The sequence below is a fragment of the Moschus berezovskii genome, chromosome 14 (assembly GCF_049115385.1).
Source record: "Moschus berezovskii isolate FMDL1 chromosome 14, NW_MosBer_1.0, whole genome shotgun sequence".
NCBI classification, from domain to species: domain Eukaryota; kingdom Metazoa; phylum Chordata; class Mammalia; order Artiodactyla; family Moschidae; genus Moschus; species Moschus berezovskii.
The window spans coordinates 56,397,505-56,420,594 of NC_142473.1; the positions used below are offsets into that span (position 1 = coordinate 56,397,505).

Genomic DNA, 23,090 nt, shown 5'->3' on the forward strand with positions numbered 1-23,090 from the left:
GAGGAGGACAGAGGCTGTAGGAAGAGTAACTCAGATTTGGGGCCTGCTCCTGAGCTTCAGTTTTCTCATCAGAGGCCTAAGTATCCTTCTAGCTCTCTGCTACTTCTGGGCCCTCCTCTCTGCTCCTGCCTGGACCAGAGCTTCCAGGCTTCTCCCCAAGGCCAGCGGGGGCGTTGCCTGGGGCGGGTGAGGAATTTCCGAGGGAACAGCTAAATTCAGCCCCAGCTAAAAATAGTCTGGGCCTGGCCCAGAGGCTGAAGAAGGAGGAGGAGGAGAAGGACAGAGCGGTGGAGCTACTCCTCCACTTACCCTGCCTCTTCACCTGGACCCTGGGCCTGGGCTGGAAGGGCCTCCTCCTGCCTCCACCTCTTTCTTCTGCTCACCTCAGGCCTTTCCTCGCAGTGGGCACTGGCTTTCTGTTTGTCGTTCATCCTCCGCTCCTCCCTCAGTCTTGCTCCTCTGTCTCTTGGCTCCTCTGCCCCTCTGCATCTCCCTGCCTCCTGCAAAGCTGGAGGCGCCCGGCCAGGACCAGGCCTCAGAAGAGGGCCCTGTATAGAGTGATGTTCCTTCCGCGTCCTCGCCTGAGAGGCAGGACCCCTCCCCTACTCAGGACTCAGAGCTGTTGCAGCTCCTCTCTACTCATGGGGGTAGACAGGTCTCAAAAAATTTGGGGGGGTGTGAAGATGGGGTGGAGCCTGCAGTTTACCCTGTGACTCAGTGCTTGGTTTGGGTCAGGTGACTCCACCTATGGCAAGCCCTCCTGTTCCAGGCATGTAGTGGGGCATCAGAACACATTAAATGACACGGAGGGAGTGGGGAAGCAGGAGGAGGAGAGCCGGGTGCTGCCCCCGGGGAGTTCCCAGGCTGCTCTGAGCTCTTCCCACCACCTGTGTCCAGCCTGTGTGGGCTCTGCCCTGGGAATCACAGGCCTGAGCAACCAGGCTGATGGGCAAAGGGTGCTTCTCGAGCCCGAACTGGTTGGGGATGAGAGTGGGAACCAGACACTGAGGCCGAGAGTGAGTAAGGTACCAAGCTCGGGTCACAGAGCTCAGGAGTGAGGAATCGAGGCCGGTCTCCCTCCAGGAGATGCAGGAGAGAACCTTGTCTAATGCAGAGAGAACCGGAGGGAGGTGATGGAAAGTCTGAGGAGGTCTAGTCCATAGTACCTGCCCGAATAAGGTGCAGACAAGGGAGTGAAAAGTCACCAGTCAACAGCCGCAGAGCTTGGAAGCTCTTCTCATGTGCCTGGCACTGGTTCGAGCCCTTTCCACATATTCTCCCATTTAATCCTCATGACCTGTCTTTGGGGAGGGGCTGTTTCCCTGTTTCACAGATGAGGGACCTGAGGCACAAGTTAGGAGTTGGGATCCAAACCCAGACAGTCTGGTTCCAGAATCTGTGAATATTACTAGGGCTCCTGGACTTCAGGACTGCTGGGGTTGGGGGGTGGGGCCTTCGCCACAGTGGGCATGTGGGAGGAGAAGGGTGGGCTTCGCTGGGCAAGGGGAGCCCCTGGGATGCACAGCCCACAGTCCTAGTCCTCAGAACTAGCACGTAGTAGTTGCTTAGTAAGTATTAGTTGCCTGGCTCAGTTGAATAGGAGAGGTCCTTGGGGAGTGAGAGTGGGTGATGTGTAGGCAGAGGGCATGTTTTCTCCTGTCCTGGGCCCAGGGACCTTCTCGAGTTGCTCGAGTGCTGCTGAGGTGGGTACTGGACTCCGGGCCGGTGGAGAAAGCTCAGGCCCAGAAGGTCGGAAGGGTGCCGAGCTGAGCCACAGGCAGAAGGAGGGTGGGGGCGGAGTGCAGGCCCGGCAGGGCTGGCGCAGTCCCGCCTGCAGTATCTGGAAAGCAGATCTCTTGGGCCATGGCCGGCGTGACTCAAATGGAGACAAAAAACCTTCCATATTTGGACAAAGAGCCCAGAGAGGCCCGGACCCACAGCCAGCCCAGACTGCTTCCCCCACCCCCAGCCTCCTGCCCTGTCTCCCCCTGGGCCCCTAGCCCTGAGCCCTGTCCCACGAGTTTAATTCTTGGTCCTCAGGCAGCACTGTGGCCCCTTCCCCTCTGTCATCAGGCCACCTTCTGCATGGCCAGGCCTGGGCCGTGTGTGCTGGGGAGGAAACAGCCAGTGTTGGTCTCTGAGCTCCGCCTGGAGATGCAGAGGAGCCCTGGCAGAGCCCGCGGACTGGATGGGGGACATAAAACCAATAGTTCCCGTGAGGTGGGGGAGTTGACTGTAGACCCCCATCCACCCCAGTGTGAACGCAGCCTGAAGTCACAACATGTAGACACACACACACACACACACATACACATGCACAATCCCCAGCGGACTTCTGTCCCCACAGAGACATCTGGGCAGACCATCAAAAGTGAGGACCTAGCTTGAGTACTCCTCATACCTCGCCTGGAGCGAGGTTTAATTACAGTGAAGTGGAAGTCAATACAGGCAGCCAGGTGTCAACAAGGGATGTGAGTTGGTGCTACCCATCTGGGGAGATGTGAACAGAGCCGTTCTTCTTTGTACTGGAACCCTGAGTGTCCAACATGCGGTCCATGGACAGTGGACACTGGAACCAGGTGCCTGGGGCGAGGGCCTCAGCTCACCTTCTGCCTGGAGCAGCACCTCGCTCCCAGGGGCAAAGTCTGGCAGTTTGACTGAGGACTGGGTGCTCATTGTCTCCGGTGAAGTAGCTGAACTGACTGCACAGCTGCTGCTGGCTTTTATAATTAGCCCTGGGTAATTAACTGTGGGATCAGCCTGGTAGTGTGCTTGAAGAAAGCCTGGGGTAACCTTTAAAATTCAATTCCATTTCCATTCACTATCTATTGTGCTGGTTTATTCAGGGTGAGCACGTGGGAAGGGGTTCCTGCCCTAGGGAGTCCCATCTGAGAACTGAGACTCAGAAGCAGGGTAGTGGAGGCTGATGTGGGGCAGTGGCTAGAGCCTTGAAGAACCAAGAGGGCCCTGACAGACAGAAATGGGGCCAAGGGCTTTCAGGCAGAAAGAACCAGGAAGGCAGAGGTCTGTGATGGAAAAGCTCTGGTGCATTTGGGGTACCATGAAAGCTCCCTGGTTCTGAAGAAGTCGGGTGGGTCCTGGGGAGTCCGGAAGGCCAGCACTAAAAGTCTGGATTTGATCCCAGGGCAGTAATTTCCATCTTTTAAAAATAGTAGAACCTTTTCTTCTAGGGGAATCTTGACACAGAGCTATAAACTAGGTCAACTTGGAACCTTGTTGATTTAAGTGAAGGTAGGGGCCATGGCTGCCCTTTGACCACATCTCCCTCATGCTGTACTTCCATGGAGCCCCCTGGGACTCAGGCAGAGAATCCTTATTTGGGGCAGTGAGGCTCTGGTGTAGGGTTTAGAGCTGAACAACCTCTCCCTTCAGTTTCTCTGCAGCCTCGGAAGTTCAGCACCCACCCCCCGCACCACCCCCTATAAAAAAAAAAAACCAAGTTTAGCCCAGCCAGGCTCCCTGGGAGCCAGCTCTCCAGGGGGAGCCAGGCTGAAGGAGCACCCCACCCTGGGGCTCCTGTGGGCAAGTGATTCCCCCCACCAGGAGCCTCTGGAGCTGGGTAGGGCTCCACCTGACCAGGAGGATGACCTGTGGGGATGGTGGAAAGACCCTGATTGCCAACTGCTGCTGCTTGGGAAGGTGCAGGTCCCTTTGTGGGAGGTGGGAGCTGGCATGCTGTCTGGCCCGGCTCACTCACTCACCTGGAGTCTGGTGGAGGCAGATCCTCTAGAGGTCCAGGAGTCCCACTGGTACCTCTTGGGTGAGGTAATTTAGGTTAGAGTCAGGGAGACTGCCCCAGAGTTGAGAGTGAGTAAAAAGGAAGTGTGAACAGGTGTTGGCAGGAGGAAGCCTGAGCTCTGAGCCTGGCAATTCCAAGGCCTCAGGAGCCAGGCTTTGCCTGCCTTGGGCACTGGCCTAACCTGGCCCGACACACAGGCTGTGCTCCCACTTCTTTGGCCACCAGAAACATGAAGTGGGTAGGAAATTGCCAAGCATAAAGATAGGGGAGGCTGCACCTAGCAGAGAGACTAGCACATGCCAAAGTCTAGGGTGTAGAAGAGTGTGATGGGTTGGAGGGAGTACGATAGCTAGAGCATGATGCAGTCACTGTGATACAGTGGGGAATTTGATGCTGGTGGGTCAGTAAGAACCGGGTCACCCAGGAAGTCGGGGGCCAGCCTGAGTGCTTAAACTTGACCCTGCATCCAGGTGTGTTGGTGTAATGGTTGGAACAGATTGGAGCCAGATGACTAAGGCTCAAATCCTGCTCTTCCTCTTAACTCTGTGACAATGAACAAGTACTTAGTCCCTCTGTGTATCAGTTTGTGCATCTGTAAAATGGGGATAATTGTGATGGCACCTGTTACAGGGTTTTGGTGAGAAATGTGATAATGTATCTGGTGGCAGGGCTGGACCACTGACCACTGAGGATCAGTAGGAAGTCATAAGGTAGATTGGAAAGAAAAGGGAGGTTAGTAGCCTGGCCTGGCTGAGGAGGGTTCCCGGGGATGGAGAGAGTAGATGGAGTTACCAGGAATATCCTAGAGGGTCATCTTTGTGGGAGGAGGGAGAAAATGAGTTTCCCAAGAGGGGCTCAGAGTTTGCCCCCAGGCAGCTGCCCTAAGAGCAGAGCTAAGGGGCTACCAGAGGTGGGGTGGGATTCTGTGGACTTGAGGCTCTGCCGGCTTCTCAGTGGCAGAAATGCTCACCTTGTTGTAAAGCTGCCTGGTGCCAACCTCACTTTACAGAGAGTATCTGTGACCCGGAGAGGAGCAGGATTGTTCACAGTTGCCCATAGAGTTACAGCCCCCCGGACCTTAATCCAGGCTGAGGACTCATTTCCAAACTCTGGTTCAATCAAACCCCAGCCCTGAGGTTGCTCAACCTAAGGAGTGGGTGTGGGTGGGGAGGTGGCCTGTGAAGGAGGAATTTAGCAGTTCTCTGAAGAAAGGACTTTGTCAAGCCCCTCTATGACTACAAGGTGGGCAGGGAGAGCATCTTGGAGGAGCTCGTGCAGGTAGGACTGGAATTGTCCAAGAGGACAATTAGGAGACCAGAGAGAGAAAGCAAAGACAAAGGTTCCAAACCCAGGGTCCAGGGCAGCCCACCATTCTTTCATTCCTTCTTCATTTATCTGAAGCCGCTCTGGACTTGGTGCTGTGTGTAGGCAGAAACACAGGGCAGGGTGCAGACACACACAGAGACAGTGACCGCAGGGGTGATCAGGGCTGGGACCGAGATGTACAGCGGCTGGGAGCCCAGAGGGTCCCTACCCAGGAGGGAGTGTACAGAAAGGATGGTTCACGAGGAAGAGGCTGAGGCCTCTGATGGGTGAGAAGGAGGATAAGGGCTGCAGGGGCTGTTCAGAACTGAGATGTGAGCCTGGAGCAGGCTTAGGAGCCAGACTGAGAGGGGAAGGATTTTTTTAAAAAGAGTTCAATGTATATATTTGAAAATTTGAATAGATAATGTATTCACATGATTAATAAAAATCAAAATGGGTAAAAAAATCTCCTCCCTAGCAATAGCCTCCCTGCCATATCCCAGGAACTGAGTTATTAGATCTTGTGAATCCTTGTATATGCAAATACCAGCAAATGCACTGACTTTGCCCACAGTGGCTCACGGTCCACATTTCTCTCCACTGAATATCACTTGGAAGGCTGCCTCATCAGTGCCCTGAGAGCTTCCGTATTCCCTCTTGTACCGCATGGTGTCTCACTGCACAGATTACCAAGCGGTATTTAGCCACATTTTAAAGGATATTTCAGTCATTTTCAGTCTTTTGCTGTTACAGATAGTGCTGCAGAGAATGAACTTGTTTGTAGGTTCGTTTGTATGGGGGTTGGTGTACGTTTAGGGCAGTTTCTTGGGAGTGGAATTGCTGGAACAGAGCATACATGTGATTTTAATTTTGATGCTGTCCACAGGGGTGGGGTCTACTACCTGAAAAAGATGACCCTTCCCCACAGCCTCACTGAGTCAGACCTTTGGGTGTTTTTCCCAATTTGGTGGGTGACATGGTATCTCAATATATTTACTTTACATTTATCTTATAATGAGTAAGGCTGAGCATCTTTCCACTTGTCTAAGAGACATTTGGATTCTCTTTTCTGTGAACTGTTTGCATCCTTTCCCATTTTTGTGTTGGGTTATTGGCCTTTTGTCTTTTAAATTACTAGGAACTTTTAAAATATTAGGGAGGTTAGTCCTTTGTCTAGGTTATGGATTGCAGATATTTTTTCCTGACTTGTCACTTCACTTTTGAATTTGTTTATGGTATATTTCTGTCATGCAGAAGTTTTAATTTTTGCGTGGTCTAATTTATCAAGCTTCTATTTTATGGCTTCTGGGTTGGGAGTCATGGTTAGAAAGGCCTTTCCCTGTCCAAGCTTATAAAGCCATTTCCCCATGTTTTCCTCTGGCATTGATAGTTTATGTTTTCTTGTTTTATTTTACATCTTTGATCCACTTGGAATTCATCCTGTGTAGTGTGAGTTACGGTTCCAACTCGATTTTTCTTCCAGATGGCTGGTATTTTCAAATCAGGCGTTACTTGGTCAGAATGGGAACATCTTTTTGGAGTGGGAGGGGAACGGGCTGTGGCTGTTGTGGATCAGTGGCCAAGAGGTGAGGAAGGCTTGGGGCAGCATGGAATAACATGATGGACAGTTGGAGACAGGGCACAGGCTGATGGCGTCGCATCCCAAATCCTCATCTGACCTATGTGACTTTGGACAAGTCCCATCCCACTCTGGGCCTAGAGTATCATAGATGAAGGGGCCCTGGAGATCACCCTGATCCCAGGGTTGACTGTAAGGAAGGAGGAAGCCAATAGGAGAGGGCTGCCTGGAGGCAGGGGCATAGAGGGTGGCCATCAATCCAGCCCCCACTCAGGCTTGGCTGAACGGGAGGGGAGCTGGCAGTAGAATTCACTGTGTTCCTCGAGTGGGCAGGCGGGAAGGTGGAGATGGGCAGGCACCCATTTAAAAATCCCCACTACAGCCCTGCACTGCAAGCAGGGGTGGGGGCAGGCCCTTTGCCAGCCCACCAGATCCAGGAATGCAGGGGGTTGCTGGGGGCAAGCACATGTCTGTTGTCTCAGGACTGTGGGCTGAGCCAGTCATAGCCATTCTTGGAGGTCCTCTACCCCAGACATGAAACAGGCATCCTTGTCCTCACCAGTGGAGAAACAGGAAAGTCACAGTGGACAGACACCACCCCCCACCCCAATCCAGGGTCTAGTCTTGGCTCTGCTGTAGACTTACTGTGTTACTGGGATGGGTCCCTATTCCCTAGAGTCTCTATCCATCAAAGGGACAACTGACCTTGCTGTGGTTACTTCCCCCACCCCTAGCCCTCACCCAGATTCCAGTTTAGATTAGATATGGAAAGAGAGATTTTGAGGTCCATGCCTCTTCCCCTTTACAGATGGGGAAACTGAGGCCATGGAAGGACCTGACCCCTGCCCTGCCTTTGCTCTTCTTGGCTTTCCTGGACCTATGGACCCTCCTCCCTGCCCCCAGCATGGCCTGTACCAACCCCCCACCCCCACTCCTGGGCCCCAGTGGTCAAATTCCAGGGCTCCATTGCCATAGCAACACCCAGCTCACAGGGCCCCTCCTCTTGGGGGTTCTCTGCTAGTCCAGGGAGGAGACAGAGAGGGCCTCTCGCCCCTGGGAGGTGGAGGATTTGCCTGTGGGGTGGGGAGGAGGTCAGACCCATCTGGCTCTCATTTGTTTTCCAAAGGAGAAAATGGAAAAGGCACTAAGTGTTGCAGTAAAGGTTTCTCAGTTATCCCAGAGACAGTGGGAGGGACAGAGGTGGTATCCTGGGCTGGGGACAAGAGAGACACCCAGGAAGCCCCTCTCAACCTTGCTCCTGGAAAATAACCCCATAGAAAGGTCTGAGACCAGAGGATTTAGGATGGGAGATGGACGATCCTTCCCAAGGTCACCACTGTCCAATACTAAGGCCACTCAGGGACTGAGGGACCCAGCCCAGCTTGGCCTTTCCCCTGCACAGACCTGCCCATAGTACAAGGAGCTGCCAGGGGACCCTTGTAAGGGAGCTGCTTGGTTCTGGGGCCGCAAGAAAGGGCTGCCAAGGGCTGCCTGCCCTGGAAGAGGGCTGGTCAAGATTACCTCTGAGATGACCTGCCTTCTAAGCTTCTCTGGTTATTCATAACAGCCAACATTTATTGAGAGCTCTTTGTTCCAGGTCCTATGCTAAGTAAGTCCTTTAAATTCTCTATTATATAGAGGAAGGAGCTGAGGCACAGTTGTGGGCCTCCGAGTGACCAGGGCAGCCATCAGTGCAGGCTTTTCTCCTTGCATATTCCTATGTTTAGTTCATGATGCTGAGATGGTGTGCTACATGTTTCTGGCCTCTTTTTTAAATTTTTATTTATTTATTTTGGCTGCACTGGGTCTTCATTGATGTGCACGGACTTCCTCTGGTTACAGTGAATGGGAGCTACTCTCTAGTTGCAGTGGTTGGGCTTCTCATTGCCATGGCTTCTTTTGTTGCGGAGCATAGCCTGTAGGATGTGCAGACTTCAGTAGCTGCAACATGCAGGCTCAGTCGTTTGAGCACGGACTTAGTTGTCCTGTGGCATGTGGAATCTTCCTGAGCTAGGAATCAAACCTGTGTCCTCTGCATTGGCAGACAGATTCTTAACCACTGGACCACCAGGGAAATCCTTGCTTCTTTCATTTAATATTATACTGAACATTTCTCCATGGCATTTTAAAGAGCTCTGTGGTCAGTTCCCACCTTGTGAAGAAGGCAGTATGAGTGTTCTCCTTGTGCTGGGGGCCTGGCCTGCTATCTGAGTTTCTCCATTGGGCTGGAAGGGACCCCCTCTCCTGCACTGTGGAATAGGTGTGGATATCCAGACTCCTTGGCTCCCCAGATGCACAAATCCTGTCTGCTGTGAGACCTTGAGCCAGGCCCTTGACTTCGCTGTGCCCACCATCCTTTTGTGTAAAGCAGGATAATAATAAGGCCCCCCCAGGAGGCTGATCTGGAGGTTAAAATAAATACCTGTAAGCAGCACATTATGAACCTCTCAAGGGAGATCAAGTCCTGTTTGTATGCCACTGCTCTCTTCCTGTCTTCAGGCACAGTAAGGTTACTCGATTTACCCAAAGACCCACAGCAGTTCAGTGGAAGAGGGGCATTTGCACCCCAGCTCCACAACCTCCTGCTCACAAGAACCTGAGCAAGTTTTGGCTCCTCACTGAGCCTCGATCTCCGCACTGAGTTGCTGTGAAGGTCTGATGACATTAGGTCCTGCAAGCATTTTATAAACTAAAGTGCTGAGTTGGTGCCTCTTATTGTGAGTATCTCAATAGTAAGCCCAGAGAAACTCTGAGATTTTAAGGCTGCAACACCAGAAGCCCAAGGAGCTCAGAAAAGGAGCGGGCAGTTAACAGATCTGGGCTATCAAGACAGCTTCCTAGACGTGGTTGTCCTAATTATGATGCCTTGGGAGAGTGGCTCAGAACCTAGACTTGGCTCAGGCTGACCTTCATCTTAAATCTTTTTGTGTACTGCAACCCCCTACCACAAACATGTTTTACACACAGACACACACACATATACCACACACACACACACACACACACACATACACATATGGTGGGCAGTAGGGCTTGTCACCAGTTGCTGATACAGTGCAAAAAGGCTTAGAAGCCATGGCTGCCTCTGGTCAGTCAAGGCAGAGACCACTTTTGTCAGCATGACCCCAGCCCAGTGACAGCCCCCTTGAGGTAGGGTTGGAGGGATCGTTGAGTAGGGTATAGTCACTGTCCCTGAGCATCTCGGCCACCCTCAGCTTGTCTGGTGTAATGGTGGGGTCGGGGCGGGGGGCTGTGCAGCGGTGTCACTTCCCTGGCCTCTGGGTTGGGCCAGGGTCACCATGGCTCAGGGCTCACTCCAGAGCCAGAGTAACGGATGGAACTTGCTTCTTTCTTGGGAGTGTTCTCTGGGTCCTGGAATAGGGTAGGGACATGAGAGGTGGTGGCCATGAGGCCTCCCAGCTGGTTGGGCCCCTTTGGATAAGCTGTGGTAGTGGAGCCCCAAGGGCTTGGTTCTGGCCTCAACTGCCTGCTACCCTGGGGGTCAGGAGACACTTTCCTCTCTGGGCCTCAGTGCCCATACGTAAAATGGGAAGGAACAGTCCCTTCCCTGGCTCCCTCCTTCAAGGTAAGATTGGACGTGGACATTCTGAAGGTGCTGTGCAGTCAGTACTCTGATACTTGCCTCATTCATCCACTGATTCACACATGGAGTTAACTGATCATGGGCTGGCTCTGCTCTAGGCATGGTTTGTCAGCTCAGAAGGGAAGGGAGCATCTCTGCCTTCTTCAGGCAGCATCCACGTCTAGAACAGAGGCCAGATTAGTGGGTTTGTAGGAGCTGATAGACCCTCAAGTTTCCCTGGGCCTTCATTGGTCTGAGTAGAATTTCTGGCACTGTGGGAAGTGGGGAAGATGGGCTCTTCTGGCTGTGGAGCTTTGAGAGCCCCCAGGATGATGTCTGTGGCTCAGGCAAGCCCTGCCCCCACCTCCGCCTCCTGGCTCCCCAAGGTTCTGGCCTGAGGCTGGCCTGGCCTTTCCCAGGGTGCCTGGCCCACAGCCTAGTGAGTCATCTTCCGCTCTAGAGGCAGGACACCCCATCCCACCCCGACAGCACACACAAATGGAGGCTTCCCCCCACAACTGTGCCTGGGTTCGAGGGAAGGAGGGAGGGAACAGGATGGGCTGAAAACAGGCACTGGCTAACTTCCGTTCCCACGATCCCTCACCCCAGCTTGCCTGCATGCTGGAGAATGGGTGGAGGTGAGGGAAGTGAGCTCTCCTTTGCAGAGCACTTACTCTGCAATAGATGTTCCCGCTCATTTTAAAAAAGATTTATTTATTTATGGCTGCTCTGGGTCGTCTTTGCTGCACACAGGTCTTTTCCAGTTGTGGTGAGTGGGGGCTACTCTCTAGTTGCGCTGTGCAGGCTTCTCATTGCAGTGACTTCGCTTGTTGCTGAGCACAGGCTCTAGAGCTGGGGTTAGTTGCTTGGGCTTAGTTGTCCCATGGCATGTGAGATTTTCCCAACTAGAAATGGAACCCGTGTCTCCTGCATTGGGGAGCGGATTCTTTATCCCTGAACCACCAGGGAAGCCCCACCCTCATTTTTGAAGTGAAAAAAACCAAGGTTGAGGGAAGGGATATTTGCAACAGCTGGAAGATGGTGATGCTGGGCCCAGTGCGTTTGGGCCTGATACTCTGTGCAGTGTTCTGTGCTGAGCAAGGTTTAAACATTTTGAATGAATAATTTTTAGAGCTGGTAGGGAAGGGCTCTGGAAGCTGACCTCATCCACAAGTTCTGAGCCAGGACTGGGACCAGGGGCCAGACCACTGTTGTGAGCAGCAGTGTGCACTGGGTGGGTAGGTGCATTTCCAGGGAGCTAGGGTTGCTAGGTTTAGCAGTTCAATGGACATGAATTAGAGCAGGCTCCGGGAGGTGGTGAAGGACAGGGAAGCCTGGTGTGCTGCAGTCCATAGGGTCTCAAAGAGTTGGACATGACTGATTTAACAACAACTACTTTAAGACTTTGGGGTTCCCAGGTGGTGCAGTGGTAAAAAATCCACCTACCAATAGAGGAGACGCAAGAGACACGGGTTTGAGCCCTGGGTTGGGAATATCCCCTGGAGTAGGAAAATGGCAAGCCACTCCAGTATTCCTGCCTGGAAAATCCCATGGACAGCAGAGCTTGGCGGGCTACAGTCCCTGGGGTCGAGAAGTTGGACATGACTGAGCATGCACACACACCGAAGACTTCATGAGATTCCCAGTGGTATTCCTGCCTACTACCCATCCATCCTCCCAACACACACACACACACACACACACACACACCCCACATAAGCACACGCACATGCACACACATCACCACTCAGATATGAGACCCAGAAAATCTGGGTTTGGGTTTCTCTGCCTATAAAGTGGTGGTGACAGTCCCAACCTCTTAGGCCCTGGAGATGAGTTAATGCAGAGTGTACTAGCTCTTCAGGAGATGTTTTTCACATCTGTTGGGGTCTGTCTATTCTCCTACCTCCTAACATCCACCTCCTGCTTCCGGCCATTATCCATGGTGTTAAGAAACCCTTCCTTCCCAGGCTGGAAGATCCAGCTGTATCTTCAAATTAAGGCGTGGGGGCGTGGTTGTGGGAGAGCCATGGAAGAAGAAAGGGAAAAAACCCACATGAAACAGGACTGAAGTTAAATTCAAACCACATGCACCGCAGCCCCATGCCATGCGGGCCTCTGCTGCCACCCGTGGGTGTTTGAAGGAAGTGCAGTTCCTGGAGCTCCAACTTCCTCACGCAAGCAAGAAGACTGGATTCTGGTACTGAAATCAGGGAGAAAGGTCAAACTGTCCACCCCCCATCTCCAGCCATGACCTCACTTATCCCCCTCCCTCAGGGCGCCTGGTGAGGAGTTTGGAGTCCACCTGTACCTTCCCTCCTCCCCAATTTGTTTACAGAGGAAGAAACTGAATCCCAGAAGGAGGAGCAATTTGACTAAAGTCAGAGCAAGTCAATCAACAGATATGCATGGTGCTCCCGTTGAATGTCAGGGACACAGCTGTAAACGTAGAGAGGTCTGGTCTCTGCCTTTATGGACATTATCCAGGGGACAGAATAGAGAACACAGCCCATAACCATCTAATTCAAGGTACTCTAGGCCTGGTCCAACCCCCCATTTATGTTTTCTTTGACCCTGGTGAAGTCATGCAACTCCTCTGATATGCTGATTATGCAGGGTCAGACCCTAGCTTTGCTAAATCCCAGCCAGTTTTGCCACATCCAACTTCATAACCTCAGACAAGTTGCTCCACTTCTCCTAGCCTTTATTTCCTCACCCGAAAGATGGCATGTTCTTTACCTCTGAGCCACCAGGAAGCCCGTAAAATGGCAGTGGTAGTGATGTGTAACTCAGAATTGGTGTGAGGATTCCATGAGATAATACATAAGAAACAGTGCCTCACTGAACGTGACGTGGAAGTAAAAGTCCCCACCAAGGGTATACGGAGCGCATGTCATTCCCTGAGACAAGGGGTCAGGAGTACAGGGGGCGGGGGTGTCCCTTCTGGGCTGAAAGGTGGGCCGCATGGTTGAGCTGCCAGAAACTGGGCCTGAGCCCCAGCATAGAGAATGAGAGCTGCCCCCTCAATCCTTTCAGCCATCAGAGGTGGTTTCAGGAAGGGTGGGGAGATTTTCTAGTGCTACAGAGGCTGGGGTCCCAGATGGGCCCCTCTGGATCAGCAGTGAAATATGGGTCTGTGCAGAAATCATCCTCTTACTTCATCCCTCCCATCAGGACATTAAGGACCCTGGGTTCTTATCCCAACTCCGCCACTTATTCACTCCGTAACTATGGCTTCTTCACTTCTCTGGGCCTGCTTTCTCAGCTAGGTGGCTCTTACTCCGAATCTTTTGGGCAATCACAGTCAAGTAGTAGCTGGGCTGGACTCATCTGGAAGTCATGCTCATTCACAAATCAGGCAGTTTCTGCTGGTGTTTGAGTAGAACCTCATCCGGGCTGTCAGCTGGGGTAGCCTGCACATGGCTTCTGCATGTGACCTGGGCTTCCTTACAACATGGTGCTGGGCTGTAAGAATGAGTGACTCAAGAGCAAGGTAGAAGAGCATGGCATGGGTATGGCCTAGCTTTGTTTTTGCTCTTTTTTAAGATATTTTTTTAATGAGCATTTTTTGAAAGTGTTTATTGACTTTGTTTTGGTATTGCTTCTGTTTTATATTTTGGTTTTTTGGCTATGAGGCATGTGGGGTCTTAGCTTCCCGACCAGGGATTGAACTGGCATTCCCTGCATTGGAAGGTGACGTCTTAATCACTGGACCACCTCACTTTGGATGTCACATAGTATCCCTTCTGCTGTACTCAATTGGTTGGGGCAGTCACAAAGGTCCACCCAATTTCAAGGGTAGGGAACATAAACCTCATCACTCTATAGGAAGAGTGTCAGTACCACATTGTAAGAAGACCATGTGTCGTGGAAGATACTGTGATAGCTTTCTGAAAAATGCAAGCTACCACACTCCCCGGGACTGCTTACAAGGATAAAATGAGACAGTGATGTAAAGTACTTCTCCCATGCCTGGCACATGGTGAATGCTCAGCTATAGCTGTTTTTGGTTTTTATTGATGTGGCCCCTTCACTTTCCACCTCTGCCAAGAATCACAGGGATCACCACCCACAGAGGTGCTGTGCAGTCACATGGCCACAGAAGACCACTGACAGGGACGCACAGACACACGCATGAGCCTGCACAGTTGAAACATGTATCGTGTCTCTCAGAATCCCACCTCCAAGTGCACACTGACCTAAGTGGGGCAGTGACCCTGTGGCAGGAAGGACCTGAGGCTCCTTAGGCCCTTGATCTCTCCCCTTCCTGTTCTCAAAGCACATTCCCCAGAATTCTGGGGCCCATCCAGAGCAGCCAGTCCCGAGGGAGTCCTGTGGCTTGGAGACTGTCCTTGCAGCTGCCTGAGGCCTGGGAACTCTATGGAGCCTTGAGAGGCCCCTCCTCCCAGAAGGGAGAGTCTATAAGGAACAGGCTGTGACATGGGAAGGGATGGATGATGGGAGGAAGAGGGAAGGGGTCTCAACCAGGAACAGATGGAGAGACCGAGATCCCAAGAGGGGAAGGAGTCTTGCTCAAGGTCATATCACCTGGTCAAACCAGGATTTGAGCCCAAACTGTCTGGCTCCACAGTTTGTGCTCCTAATTGCTATGCCCATAAATCCCTCTCTTGGAACTTTCATTGATGAACCTGAGGACCTGAGAAGGGTAGCAGCCATCAGCAAAATGGATAGCCCATTAGGTTGGGAACATCCAGTACTAACTCCATGCCCATGGACATTGGTGGGGTCAGGAACGCAGACAGTCCATCTGGGCCATTAGCCAGGGCTCAGTTCCCAGGGAAGAGGCGCCTCCGTGATCCCAGCATTGCCTGTGGATGGACAGCATTTTGTTTTCTACCAATTCCGACCTGGGTCAGGAGAATGTGTCATTGTCTCAGTACAGATGAGGCTGCAGAAAGGCAATTCAGGCAACTAGGGCACCAGGGAGGCAGGTGAGCCCCAGGGGAGGTGGAGGGGGCTCTTCCCAGGGGAGGTGGTGGTTTAAGAACATGGGCCCTGAAAGCAGCCACCCAGACTCCACTCCTTACCATGTAGGTGACTTCCCTGAGTCTCAGGTCCCCTCTTTGTAAAATGCAGGGATAACAGTATCGAAACCCTTGATGTAGGACTGCCATGGGGATCAAAAGAGCTGGGGCTTGGAAAGCAGGAGTTGGGTGCCTGGCACCTGAAAAGTGTTTAAATAGCATTAGTGGTGGTTAAGAGTGGTGGTTAAGATTCTAAGATTATGGAGTTCCCAGTGTTCTGATTTGAGCAGCTCTGGGGCCCAGACACTCTGCTGGTGAATACTTATGTACCTGTGCTCATGTGAAAGGCTGAAGACCCCTCCTGGCCTGTGACAGCCTGATGGGACCCACCACCCCTGCACCTGCATTGTACTTGTCATTTTTGTTTTCAAGTTCCTATCTTCCCACATAGACTGTGGTGCCCGAAAGGGCACAGACTTTTTTTCTTTCCTCTAATTCTCCACCCAGCACTGTGCTTGGTACCTGGAAGGTACTCAATAAATATCTGTTAAACTGTCAACAAGTGAATAAAATAAAAACTCAGTTAACTTCTCATCCATTGGATCATGTCTGAGTGTCCATTTGTGCTCCTTTGTCATCAATTCATCCTCTCTTCTTCCACCCATTTATTTACTCATCCATCATCAATCCATCCAGTTATTTTTCCAGCCATTACTCATTAGCCATCCATTTGTCCATCCATATGTCCTTTTTCATCACTGGTCCCCCAGTCGGCCCAGCTCACATGGCCCTAAGTGGGCTAGAGGCCTTGCAGGTGATTTTGGTGGGGTTCGGGGTGGGAGTGTGTCCAGAGGCAGGCTGGCGAGCTGTTAGACTTCCCTCAGAGCTGGGGAAGAAGTCACAGACTAGGTCGGGGTCAGGAGGATTGGTGTCGCCCAGGGCTGGCAGGGGTGCCCAGCTGGCCTCCTGGAGTGAGGCAGTGGCCTCGTGGATCAGAGCCCTTTCCTGCCTCTGGGGACGGTGGTGTAAGGGGGTGTGGTGGGCTTTAGAGTGTGAAGAGGGGGGCTCGATGGGCGTATACCAACTACCTGAACAATTAAAAACTATTCTAAGCCAGATTCACTTGGAACAACTGCAGATACCCAAAAGGAAAAGAAATCTGTGCCCGAAATGGGAGCTCAGAGGAGCTCCAACAGAATCCAAGCTGCCCACGGCTGTCTTCAGCCTCCACCCCAGCTGACCGGACTCTGAGGAGCTCTGATACCTGTGCTGTAATAGGGGAGATGCCTGGGCACCCTGATGCGGCAGCTCTGCACTCCTGTTCTTTCTCTCAGCTTCCCTCATCTCCCCACCCCCACTAGCCCCTGTGTTGCCCCGGCAATGGGCTTGGATCTAATTAGCTGTCTTTAATGAAGCAGCCACAGTGCCGTCAGCAGCAGGCCTCACCCCGCTCTCCAGGGCGGGGACCTCTGGTGAACTCTGCCTTCTGGGCACCCACTTGCCTCTGGATCTCTTGACCTTGGGACCTGCCTGGCTCCTCCAGGAAGCCCTCCCTGAATACCCCTCACCCCCTGTTTCTTGAGGCATGAGTGATTCCCTCTGTTGAGCCCTGTGTGTTGTCTGGGAGCTCCTGGGTGCCAGCCAGAATGGATTCATCTCTGCAGGGCCTGGTCCTGCTGGAGTGAGGGAGGGAATTAATGCAACTCACTAACAAGCCCCAGTTCTGCACTGCCTCCCAGCCACTTAGAGGAAATAAGGCCCAGGTCATATAGCTGGAGAGAGGATCAAATAGGGGAGGAGGTGTTCAGAGAGAAAGCCAAATGTGAAGTTAAGTAGCTCCAGTGATCAAGCTATGGGCCTGGGGTGAGGCCTTCGGACCACCGGCCCTTTTACTCATGTGGGATTACCTTTGGGACATGGCTATTTGGACTGGTGTCCATCCTCCTTGCTCAAACCATCACTCACTTAACTGGTCTGACTGTTCCCAACCTTCCCCCCAATGTTATGAGCCCAAGAGGAGGAGGAAGAGGAGCAGGCCGTGCCCCTAGGGAAGTCCACAGTCTATCTCACTCAGAAGGTGACAAGTGGGGAGACTCACTGGTCCCAAACCAGAGGCAGACGAGGGCATGGGCTCTCCCCGAGCACCCCCGCTTCTGCCTCCTTGGGTGGTGTCAGGGAGGCTGAGAATGCGCATTTCTAACACGGCCCCAGGAGTTGCACAGGGACACACTTTGAGAACCACTGCTAGAGAGAGACCAGGAACGGAGTTCATGCAGAGCACCCAGTCTTGCCTGCATTCGTTCTTTCACTCAGCAGACTGGCTCAAGAGTTGCTTAGGGTGGGGCTCTCACGAGACCCAGGAGAGACAGATGGGTTCATCAGTGGTTCTCATTATGCAGGGCAGACTTAGCGAGCACCCATCGGGTGTCTGGCTCTGCCCCCTAGCGCAGCCTCTGGGAGCACCCCCACCTCTGGGTGGTTCATGCTCACTGCTCTGGGACCCCTGCCAGGCGCAGGTCACCCCGGTCTTCTCTTGCTCCTTTCTTGGAATTCCCTATGCCTGTTCTCATTGTTGGCTACATGGGGTTGGTCTGTTGGGGAGTTAAAATTTTAGTGTTGGATATCCTGGGACTCTGAAGATGCTACTACTGGCCAGGGGTGTGGGGTGTGGACTCACCTTAGTTGAGGGCCAAACGGGAATGGGGAGGCAGTGGGGCAGAGCAGGATAGGAGGCTTCAAGGGGCAGCAGGAAGGGTTGATCCTGTGCCGTGGGGATGCCAGGAAAGTTTCATGAGCTTGGACCTGCATGGACTCTTTGCCCCTAGGTGGTGACTGCTTGGTGTGTGGGGAGAAGGGAGGAGTTATTGTTTCATTAGCCTGCCTCTACGTGCAGAGGGCTATGGCTTATGAAAGGGTCGTGTGCCCTGCCCTCGAGGAACTTACAGTCTCTTGGGAAGAGAGGAGCATCAATCTAGCTCAAATGTATAATTTTAATCTGCAATACCTGGTTAAGAAAAACTGAGGCTCTTTGAAAGCATAGAGCAGCTGCACCTGAACTAATCAGAGGTTCAGGGAACGCTTCCCTGAGATGACATTTGCACTACAACTGGTCTTCAAGGAAAAGAAAAAGCACTTGTAGAGACTTCCCTGGTGGTCCAGTGGCTAAGACTCCATGCTCCCAGTGCAGGGGCCTGGGTTCGATCCCTGGTCAGTGAGCTAGACCACCTCCCCCCCATGCTGCAACCAAGAGCTTTCATGCCGCAACTAAAACCTAGTGCAGCCAAATAAATAAAAAAAAGAAAAGCACTTGTAGGAGAGAAAAGAGTCATGGTCCAGGGCCCTGGGGTAGGAGAGAGCCTGGTTTGTTTCTCGCAGTTAAGACGGAAGTGGCAGGGAAAGGGGCTCTCAAGCATGGCGGAGCTGTGGGGACTGGGACTGGCTTGGTTGATGGGGTCAGGAGCTCTCCACTGTGCAGGAAACCCAGAGGGAAGCAGGTTTGGGGAGGGAATCCGTTAGGAGTGTGTGAGTGTGGGAGCCTTCAGTATACTAGGAAATTATGAGTTCCCCAGGCAGCTGCAGGGTACATCAGAGCCCCATGTGAGGGAGAAACTGGTATAAAACCAAGCTCACGTGTGCCCCTCATGATTAAATCAGTCTGGAATAGGTTTGGGCACCACCTGGGATTTAGGGAACAGTTTCTGAGGATCCTACCAGGAGGCATCCTGGAGGACAGTCTGGAGGTGGTGGGGTCTGTGCCTATAAATGCCTGAGCCCCTAACCGTAGGGTAGTGGGATGGGGTGGAGAGGAGTAGGGCTCGAAGCCTCTTGGGCTGTTCCAAGCACGGGACACAGGTCTACTGGGGGGAGCAGGTGTAGGAGTGACTCAGGGTAGGCCCTTTCCCTGGTAGTCCCCGCCATGGTCCAGGTGCTCTGTCCCTGGATGTAGGACAGCAGCAATTTCCAGGGATGTGTATGAGTGCACATCCCTAAATTTGTGTGCCTATTTGTGCCTGGTTATAGTTGCATGATCACGGAAGCACGTGTGGCTGCGTGCAGCACTGGGTCGGTTTCACGTGTGTGTCAGGGTTCAGGTCTGTGTGGGACTATGTTGTGTGTGTCCTTGGCTCTGACCCACGCGTGTATACTAATCGAGGACCGAGGGCAGGCATCCATGTATGTGGGCTGGTCCTGTGTGGGCATTTACATGCCCCTGCGTGTGCCTCCGTGCGTACAGGTGTGGGAAAAAAGTGTACTCGCCTTTGTCCACGGGTGTGCGCGGACTTGTGTCCACAGAGGAAGACAGGTCTGCGACCAGAGGCCGCCTTGTGGCGAAGCTGCGGGGGCGAGGTGGGGCGCCCTTGGCGTGCTGCGGGAGAGGGGCGCGAGTGGAGGGGGCGGGGTGGCCCGGCGGCGGGGGACTCCCTCCTCCCCTCCGCGCTGCCGGCGGCGCCGCGCGGGGCTCGCCGGGCGCACTCGCCCAGCGGAGGAGGCAACAGCGCCGCCGCGGGCCCCGCCGCCGCCATCAGATCGCCGCTGGAACTGATACCGCGCGACCGCCGCCGCGGCCCGGCTGAGCCCCGCGGAGGGAGCTTAGGTGGGAGGGAGGGGGCCCGTCGACTCCCGGCGCCCCCGCCCCGGCGGCGGCGGCGGCGGCGGGCCGGCCGCATGCTACAGATGGTGAAGACCCTGGCCCAGTTCACCATCGCGCTGGAAGACATGCGCGATCTGGGCCCGGCCGCCGCCTCCGGGGAGCCCGCCGGGGGGAGCAACAGCGCTGACCCTGAGGAGCCCGGGGAGGCCCAGGTACGGGGAGGGGGAGGGGCACTGAGGGACCTGGGCCAAGGCTTAGAAGTCTGGCGCCCCGGACTGGGGGAGGCACAGGCAGAGATGCTGGGGCCCAGCTGCTGCCTGGCTGTGGGGCTGGGGACTCAGTGATGGTGGCAGGGAGATGGACGGTGTGTGAGAAGTCCTGGCAGGGGTGGTGTGGCTAGCAAGATGCTGAGGTTTGGTGTCACTGGAATGCAAACTGGGGATGGCAGAAGGGCTGGCAAGCTCAGCTGGGTAGCAGGCCTGCACCCTGAGGCCCAGCAGTGCTTGGCAATCCTGTACTGAGCGCCGATACAGGTCAGCCTGTGGAGGCTGAGGCTGTCACCAGGGTACCCTGGGGCCATAGGCTCAGGGAGAGGAGGTTTTTCCAGCCTCTGTCTCAGGATAAACATATGTGCTGGGGGGTAAGGGGCAGTCAGTTTTGCTTCCCTCCTTGCCATCCTCTCCCTGGAGTCACTGGGCCTGGGAGGTGTCATGCTGGGGTGGCAGTGATGGTGTCCCCATTCCTGGCTCAGTGTGTGTCTCCCTGCGGGGGAGGGGAGGCTTCCACCCGCCGCCTCTGTGCTTTGTGTGTCTCTCTGGGCCTGGACTCTGATTGTTCCGCTCTCCTGGGCTCCAGTGGGGGCTGTGGTTTTGTCTGCCTCCCTATGCCGTACTGTGTGTATCTCTAAGGACCTGGATCCATTTTTCCTCTTTGCGGGGTGTCTGGCCTTTCCGGCTTCTCTCTGTACCTGTCTCTATCTTCGTGCCGCATATGTAGGGGTCTCGGGCTTTGGGCCACAACGTCCCGGTTATACTGGCAGGAGAGCCCCCCGACCCCGTCCTCCTGCTGTATCCCCTTGGGCCCCACGTCCCCTCCCCCTTCAGTGCCCCGTGTAGTGAAGGTCTGCGGTTGGGGCTGCTGAGGGGTGAGAGGCTCTGGGGGAGGCTGGGCCTACAGAGCTGTCCCGCCCAGAACAGGTGTGCCTGCTGATCTGGTTGACAGCTGCACTGCCTGTCCCCTGCGTCCCCTGGCCCCCACCCCCACTGATACTCACACCCGTGTCTAGGCACGTGCAGAAGGGGCGCTCAATGCAGTGACAGGGAGCTGGCCTTGTTTTCCGTACCTCTACCTGACAGCTGAGTGACAGCCCGCTGTGCTTTTGAGCAGGGAGGAGGCTGGAAAGGCGGCTGTTGCAGCGTCAGCCTCCCTGCATGAGTTACTAACCCCAGCTCTGGGCCATCAGGCCCAGCACCCGCCCTGCCTCCCTTAGGAGGCCTCCCTGCCCATGACCCTCACTGCTGGGCCTGGCAGGCTTGGGCTGGGGAAGTGGTGGGGGAGGGGGCTGTGCCACCCAGGGCCGAGTCTGGCCTGATCCTGTAGTTGGAGCTCCCTGTCCAGTAGGGAGATGGATGTAGATAAACAGCCTTGCTGAGACACAGTGAGGATGGACCTTAAAGACCCAGTGTGTGTGGAGAGCTGCCCTGCTCCCCAGGTCCTCACTTTCCCAGCACTGGGAGGTAGGTGTTATTTGTTCCATTTCATAGGAAAATGTAGAAGTCCAGGCGGTTAGGTGACCACCCATGGTCACACAGCTGGGAGGGTCCAGGCTGGGGACCCTGTGGCTCATGGCTGGCTGGGCAGTCTGAGTGAGAACTCCGAGTTCTTGGGCCCTAACACTCAGCATGAGGTGGCTGAAGAGACTCGGTTACCCACTTTGCCAGTCACTGGCTGTGTGACATCCGACGTCAGGCCACTTCTCTGACTTGACTTCCTCACCTGTGTATTGGAGATGACAAGTCCTGTCATAGAGCTGTGAGTATGAGGCTGAAGTGTCACGTCTGTGACACGCTGAGGTGTTTCCCTGCAGGAGGTTGGGCATCTGGGCCTTTCCTTGGGAGGCCCTTCTGGCCCTTGATGGCCTGCCTCCCAAGTTCTCATCCTCGAGGGGCCTAGCTGGTGCTGCCTCCTACTGGAAGCTGCCCTGGTTTTTTTAAGGCCTCAGAAGCACTGAGCATAGGTGGTCTGGCTGTAGCTGGGGGCTCTGAGACAGAATCCAGTGCCTTCTTAACCCATCAGAGCACAGTGCTGAGGAGGGGTCAAGCCAGCCTCTTCCCCTCCCCCTAGGGGGTGCCATTCACACCCCCACCCCTGAGTTCCTAGCAGAGAAGCCTACTTTTTAAAGTATGCTTTGTTGTAGTACAGGCTTGGGGACAGGCCTGACCTCTAAGTCCCTGAGTCAAAGGGAGGGGGGGACCTGAGGTGTCTACTAGTAGAGGGATGAGCAGTGGCTGAATCAGACCGACTGGGCAAGCCCAGTGCTTAGGCCACTCAGCAGACATGGACTGTGGGCACAGTAGTGATCAGCCGTGCTCCACACAGCTGAGTCCCAACCCTGAGAGGCTCCCGGTGTGGGAACTAGAGGGAGACCACAGACACAGACACCCACCATGGCATCATCACACACGAAGAGCATCCACACTGACTGGCAGGCCTTCATGGCTGGAGCCCAAGCTCCTGCTGAGGCCAAGCTGAGGACTGACTGGGAAGGAGAGTGGAGAGGGGAGAATAAACCCTAGAGATCTGAGCCCAGCGGAGTTTGGACTTGGCTTAGGACCACTCCAGGAGCTTGGAGGAGACTTTGCCTGGGGAGAGAAGCTCTTAGAGCTGTGCCACCTGGGACGGCTTCTTGGAGGAGGAGTGGGCCAGAGGCATAGGAACTGGTGGCAAGGGACAGGTAATCTGAGTCCCAGGATGGAACACAGAGAGGGCCTCCCTAAACTGACTTCCAGAAAAACCTTGCCAGAGAACTGGGACTACCCTCTCAGGGATGTGCACCTTGTCCCTGAGGGTGTGGGTGCGGAGTCTCCATAATGCAAATCATCAGAGCCTCCGAATAGAGATATCACTGCCTAGATCGCCTTAAAATGGGAAGAATAATCACACATACCTCACAGGATGGTCAGAAGGAGAAAATAGTGCATGACATTTAGAATAGTGCCTGGCATGGAGTAAGGCTCAGTTAACCTCTTTTACTGAGTGAACTGGGACCCAGCCTTGTTTGAGAGGGG

The 23,090-nt window shown here is 54.0% G+C and overlaps 1 protein-coding gene across 1 annotated transcript in view; it reads left to right on the forward strand.

The window, feature by feature from the left end:
* Positions 1 to 23,090, forward strand: part of ARHGEF17 (Rho guanine nucleotide exchange factor 17) — a 60,504-nt gene that overhangs the window by 14,911 nt on the left and 22,503 nt on the right. The window lies entirely within an intron of this gene.